Source organism: Schistocerca nitens, chromosome 2, assembly GCF_023898315.1.
Source record: "Schistocerca nitens isolate TAMUIC-IGC-003100 chromosome 2, iqSchNite1.1, whole genome shotgun sequence".
In the NCBI taxonomy this organism is placed as follows: domain Eukaryota; kingdom Metazoa; phylum Arthropoda; class Insecta; order Orthoptera; family Acrididae; genus Schistocerca; species Schistocerca nitens.
Window position 1 is genome coordinate 837,115,687 of NC_064615.1, and position 7,174 is coordinate 837,122,860.

Here is a 7,174-nt window from a genome sequence, read left to right on the forward strand (position 1 = left end):
TTTAGCGGAAGAAAGTTTAAGTAAAATTTTTATGGTCATTTGTCTTAATTTTTCGCAACTACCGAATATCTTCGTTTCTACTTAATCAGTATGCTTTGTCCACTCATTGGAAGTTTGTCTAACAACACGTAAGTTTTCTGCATTACAACATAAGAATGGACGCTGATCCACTATGCTTGCTCAAATAGAACACAGTATAGTTACTAGACGCATTCCTAAACAAAAAAATTAAATATAATGATAGGCTATCCGATGATATGTATAATGATTACATACAAGATTCAAACTTAGAGTCGGCAAATTGATAACTGTATACTTACCACAATGCGACATCATGAAGGGAAAAAGATAACCTGAAAGTACTAAAAACTCGGTATTCAGTACGTGATCGAAATTTATCCAGTAGCGGTGGTTGCTAGTGAAATTAATTATCTATTAATTGAAATACAGAACTAATGAGCAGTGTAGTAACAGCAAAAAGTAGATAAAACTAGACGCAAGCAAAGTTACACTGTTAGGTTATTTACACGATTTCTGTCGAAAAGTAGTAGAACGACTCAGGTCACAGACAAAACACGCATGACTTGTGTATGTGGTTTCTTGCTTCTTAATTACAAAATGCTAAAGAGTAAAAAGGCTTAAATTTTGTATGACATGACTATATTTGTCTTTGTCACTACTGGTACGATAAGGTTACCAACAATATAGGAAGAGGATAATTGACTGGGGGTTGAAGGTTTGTACACCTTTCTTATCAGAATACACAATTTATTTACAATAGAATCACAACAAACAATTTCCAACAAGTGATACACCTCACTAGAAAAATTCAGCTTTAAGTAACTCACAACAATAGTACGAGGGTCACTCCAAAAGAAATGCACAATAATTTTTTTAATGCACTTTTATTCTACATGTTTGAAAGATTTACAGTGTGTAGATACATCCTTTTGGAACAATATTTTCATTTCTCCACATAATTTCCATCCCTCTCAACTGCCTTACGCCATCTTGGAACCAGCACCTGTATACCCGCACGGTAAAATTCTGGGCCAACCTGTTGGAGCAACTGTTGGGCAGCGTGCACAAGGGAGGCATCATCTTCAAACCTTGTTCCACGAAGAGACACTTTCAGTTTCCCAAAGAGATGATAGTGACATAGAGCCAGGTCAGGACTGTAAGGCAGGTGTTTCAGTGTTGTCCATCCGAGTTCTGTGATCGATTCCATGATTTTTTTGACTGACACGTGGCCATGCATTGTCGTGCAACAGCAAAACATCCTCCTTTTGCCGATATGGACGAACACGACTCAGTCGAGCTTGAAGTTTCTTCAGTGTCGTCACATATGCATCAGAATTTATGCTGGTTCCGCTTGGCATGATGTCCACAAGCAAGAGTCCCTCGGAATCGAAAAACACCGTAGCCATAACTTTTGCAGCAGAAGGTGTGGTTTTGAATTTTTTTCTTGGGTGAATTTGCATGATGCCACTCCATTGATTGCCTCTTCGTCTCTGGTGAAAAATGATGGAGCCATGTTTCATCATCGGTCTCAATTCTTCCAAGAAATTCATCTCCACCATTCTCGTACTGTTCCAAAAGTTCGCTGCATACCGTTTTTCTTGTTTCTTTGTGAGCCACTGTCAACATCCTGGGAACCCACCTGGCACAAACCCTTTTTAACGCTAACACTTTCAGTATTCTGCAAACACTTCCTTCCCCTATCCCAACGTAGCGTGACAATTCGTTCACTGTGATGCGTCTGTCAGCAGTCACCAATTCGTTAACTCTCTGCACATTGTCTGGAGTGTGTGTAGTACGGGGCCTGCCGCTGCGAGGACCATCCTCAATGTTGCCGTGCCTGCTTTCATCACGTAACCTGCTTGCCCACCAACTAACTGTACCGCGATCAACAGTAGCCTCTCCATACACCTTATTCAACCTCTTGTGGATGTTTTCCACTGTCTCGTTTTCACAGCATAGGAATTCTATGACAGCAAATTGCTTCTGACGAACGTCAAGTGTAGCAGCCATCTTGAAGACATGCTGTGACGGCGCCACTCACGGGGACAGGTTGAACTAAGTTTGAAAACAAGCGGGAAGGATTTATCTACACACTGTAAAACTTTCACACATGCACATTGAAAACTGCATTTTTACAATAGTAGTGTGCATTTCTTTTGGAGTGATCCTCATATATTTTAACTCAGAGTTAGTTGTCGTACTGAATGGTCAGAACATCCTAATTAGTAAAGAATATGGATTGAGATCAAGCCGTAAGGAAACGAAAGTAATTAGGAATAGAAAAATGATATCAGCGATAAACGTAACATCAAAATTAGGGACGAAGTGAAGAGGTTCTGGAATCTCATAAGCAAAGTAACATGTGGCAAAGCAAGAGGAGCGTAAAAAGCAGACTAACACTGATGAAGAAGGCATTCTTCGTCAAAAAATGCTACTGGCATCTAACAGGCCTTAATTTGAGGAAGCTATTTCCAAAAATGTACGTTTGGAGCGCAATGTTGTATGACAGTCGATAATGGATTGTGAGAAAATAAAAAAAAGAAAGAATCGAAGAGGTTGAGATCCGGTGCTACAGAAAAACTCTGAAAATTAAGTGGACTGATAAGAGATGATGGTTTTCTCCGCTGAATCAGCGTATAAAGGAACATATGGAAACGCCAAAAAGAAGACGGGACAGAATGGTGGGACATGCATTGTCAGAGAACAGCTTCCATGCTACTAGTGGAAACTGTAGAGTGTAAACACTGCATATATTCACAAATAATTCAGAACAGTGGGTCGAGCAGCTCGCAATTTAGTAATTTTACGGTCTTCTTCCGTACTCATCTCATTACATTTTCGAGTGGGTGTTAAAGATCTTGCTGTCGTGCGCCCACTAAACCTTTTCATCATCATCATTGAGATAGCGTCGAAGAGCTACTCTGAGATGAAAAGCTTTCCATAGGAAACAAATTCAAGGCGGGCCGCATCAAACCAGTTAGAAGAATGGATACGGAAATAAGGATACTGAGGCACTCAGGAAAGAAGAGATAGGTTTGAAGTTCTCCAAGGCTGTAGATACCGTGATAAAGAAGCCCACAATAGGCAAAAAAAGCAAATTAAATAAGCCAGCCGTTTGCCGACAGTTCGCTGTATGATTCCAATTCCTCAAATGGAAATGCATCATTCTTCGAAAAGCATTGACACGACACCATGTGGTTTTTAAAATAAGATTGATGACTTTCGTACTGTTTTCTATTCATCTGAGCAGCGGAATTAATCATTCGCCTTACTCAAAGTCGTCCATCAGTACTGTTGCAGTGAATCCTGATGCAGTTTGGAATTCCGGTGTGATTACGACCCTCTTCAACTGTCAGCGGTCTCAGTCAGTTAACAGACGAGGTCGGCCTGTACGCTATTTTGCTTTGCATGTCCCTTCAGGTTTCCACTTCACTATCACACCGGAAACAGTGGACCTAGGGATGTTTAGCAGTCTGGAAATCTCGCCTACAGACGGATGACAACTGACACCCAATCATCTAACCACGTTTGAAGTCCGTGAGTTCCGCGGACCACCCCTTTCTGCTCTCTCACGATGTATGACTGCTGAGGTCGCTGATATGGAGTACCTGGCAGTAAGTGGCAGCACAATATACCTAATAGGAAAACGTATGTTTTTGGGGTGTCCGGATACTTTTGATCACATAGTGTAGAATGATATTTCTTCCGACAATGATGGATGGAAATTATTTCTCAAAGGATCGGCTGAAGGCAGTTAAGCAAAGGATCGTGTCAGACCTAATATAAAACCCGACAGAGGCAACAAATGAGGCTGCTTCCCTGGTATTTCTTAAGTCTACTACATAAAATGTAGTTCACTGGAATGCGTTCTTTGATGTCTTATTGTTTGAGACAGTATATTATGTTGGCACTGACCGATTTGGAAAGAGCCAACACAAAATACTAAAATAGTACTGTCAGTGGATTCTTCTTATTGTGGGTTCTACAGATCGCATTATACGAAACCTTTCATTGCTGATATAGATCAGAGAATTGAAATACGGTACCACGATTTCTCTATGACCTACATGGGGTGATAGTTAAGTTCCATTTTACATCCTTCCTTGTCAGTATTATGAGGGAATGGGGACGAGCTGGTTTCTCCGAAGTCATACTTTGTAATTAAAACTGCCACTTTATTGCTGCTCCCTCAAGAATTTTGCTCTTAAAGCGTTAAAAACAGCATAAAATATAGTACTTTAAGCCATTACACATGCGGAAAGCTTAAGATACATAACTTACCTGGTAAAAGGTCCGATATTCCTATCAGTGGATATTAAAGTAGGGTGTGTTCATCCTTCGGCCTTATGACGGCTTGACGTCTGCTGAGAACATTTTCAGTGAGGTGTTTGAATTTTTGCGCAGTAAAGGCAACTCATTACTCCTCAAAATCCTAAACGAGAGAAGGTAGTGATGTTGGGCGCTAGGGTATGGACCCAAGTCGACACTCACCAAATGTGTTTCATTGGGTTCAGATCGAAACTTTGGGCAGACCACTTCATTTCAGCAATGGTATTGCTCACAAACCTTTCCCTCATGGATGCTGATTATGTGTCCGTATCGTTCTGCATTTAGCGTTTCCTTAAGCGCAAATTGGGGATCACACCCTAACCACAACACACTCATACCTTAACACAACTTCCTATCCCCTTGACTAATGGCACTAGAAGTGGTGGCAAGGAACGTCCTCCAGGTACTCGCCACATCGGAATCCTTCCTTCGGATCACCACAAGGAACGAAGGAATTCGACCAAATTATTCGTTTTCCATCATCCACTGCCCATTGGGATCGCTCTTTACGCCACATCAAGCATCCTTAAATGTGTGGCTTCTGGTGAACTGTTCGACCAGGCTACCTCATATTTTGCCTCCTTTAGGGCAGCCATTGCTCTAGCCGGACTGCTGGTAGCACTTTGCAACTGACGAATGATTCCTTCCGCTGACCTCATGCAGTTTTTTACAACCACCCTCCGCAGTGCTCTACGTTTCTGTGCGTCAGTACATGAGATCTATCTGGTCTTGGTTTAACTGTGGGTGTTGCTTCGCGTTCCCACTTAACAACCGCAACACTAACAAACATCTTGAACATCTGGAATGTCCTGACGGATTTATTACTTATGTGATATTCGATGGCTAGTCCACGTTCGAAGTCACTTTTCTCTTCTGACCGTCCTACGCTGCTATTATTGCTTCTTTACAGGCAAAGCAACATCCTGACCTTTTTTTGTGCTGACCAGTTCGCCTCTCACATCATATAGCGGTCAGTTCCGAATTACATGTGAGTGTCTGGACACTTCTGATAAAACAGTGTATATCGGTGCTGATTACGTCAGGAAAGACAGCAGGTAATTTCTTCTACTTGTCCTTCCATTTTAATGGCTTCAGTTTAGTTTGTCGTCTAAACATTTGTTTTTGTGATTAGTAGATATAAAAGTTTAAAGATACTTGCCATTCACTTTCGAGATACACAGAAAAATGAATGAAGTTTTTACAAACTTCTATTCAATCGTTTACCATCCTGATAAAAGTGCTGACAACTAAATAACGAGAGACACGAAACATCGAAATATTCAATTAGTAAACTACGTGATTTCCTCATTCCATTCCTCTAAAACTATAGATATCCTCTCCTCATTGTTTTTCGCTATTTGTTTCTCTTTATATTATCACATTCTCTCTGATTGATACAAATTAAGAAAACATGTAAACAATGGACTTGGCAGACATTCCCAAAGATTTCTTGGAATTTCTGTCGCAGCCGTTCATTTTGTTTAATTTTTTTTTCAAGCAATCGATTTACTTTCATAGTGACATAAGTGTAAACATAAACTGAAGGCCTCGGCTGTGGACAAAGGTAAGGGGCAAATTGGTTGTTTTGAGAAACTGCAGTCTAAAGTTTCAATAAAATCTCACAAATAAGATATTTTAGTTACATTCATTGTGATTTTTATCAGCTAAGACATTGTTTCAAATAACTCTAGAGTAGCGAATTTTTTATTAAACCCTAAGTTCTGCGGTAAAGTGTTATTCTTAAAAATACGACAGTGTGTGTTTACCATTGTATCGTTGCAAACTGAGTGCACTTAACATGCGTTACCACTAACTTACCATTGTTTACTTGGTGGGTGAATTAACGAACTGTACTGTGATACCATTCAAAAATACAGATTTAAAAGGTCCAAATTGTTTCAGTTTATGATAGTAATATTTGAATTACAAAGTTTTCAAATAATTGACTATAACAACCTCAAAAGTAATCTACGAAACTAAGGGTGTCCCTTAATTTTATCCTTTAATTTTATCCCTTAATTTTGCTGCCATCACGTAAACATTGGTTAGGGTCGCAAGTGAACATTGTTTACTTGCTTAAACACAACTGTTAACTTTTACATGATTTGCAACAATTTCCGAAGCGCATTTGCGTTCAGAAATATGTTCAGCAACTTTATCTGAGTCGTAGTTAACCACATCATCCTCGGATGTACAAATCGTCCCTGAAAATAATTTCTCTGGCATGAACACAGCACATATTACTACTACTTGCAGCCATGTTTTTCACTCTTACCATTGTTTACATGCACAAATACTGACCAAATTATCATTAGCGAGAATCTGAAATTAGAGACAGAGCTGCCATTTCAGGGTTTGCGTGGAACTGTCAGCTAATAAGAACAAAACACATCACGTACAATGTTTTGTATGCAGTAAATCTGTTTCCTATCGACTGTCCCTTACCACTGTCTACAGATCATGTTCACAACTGAAGAACTAAAGAAATAAGCCTTTTTCGTCGTACATCTGAAAAGAAGTTTCTATTGAGCAACTGATTTTTTTTCTGTTGATAGCCTTTGTTATCCTTTATCATATATTTTCCCCACCGCTAAGTGAAACAATGTCCTAAAGGAACATGGTTCGAATCTCAATCTGACCATCTTGATCAAGCATTTTGGTGTCTAACGTAAGAACAGGAATACATTCTTTCACAAATCAACGGCAAATAGCTTCCACCATCCTAAACCATTTGTGCTACATCTAATGGCCTCCAACAAACGTCCATGGTACTTTCTGAAGCTCTAACATTATATTTTTCCGAGGTTGTTGATTTACTGTGCTA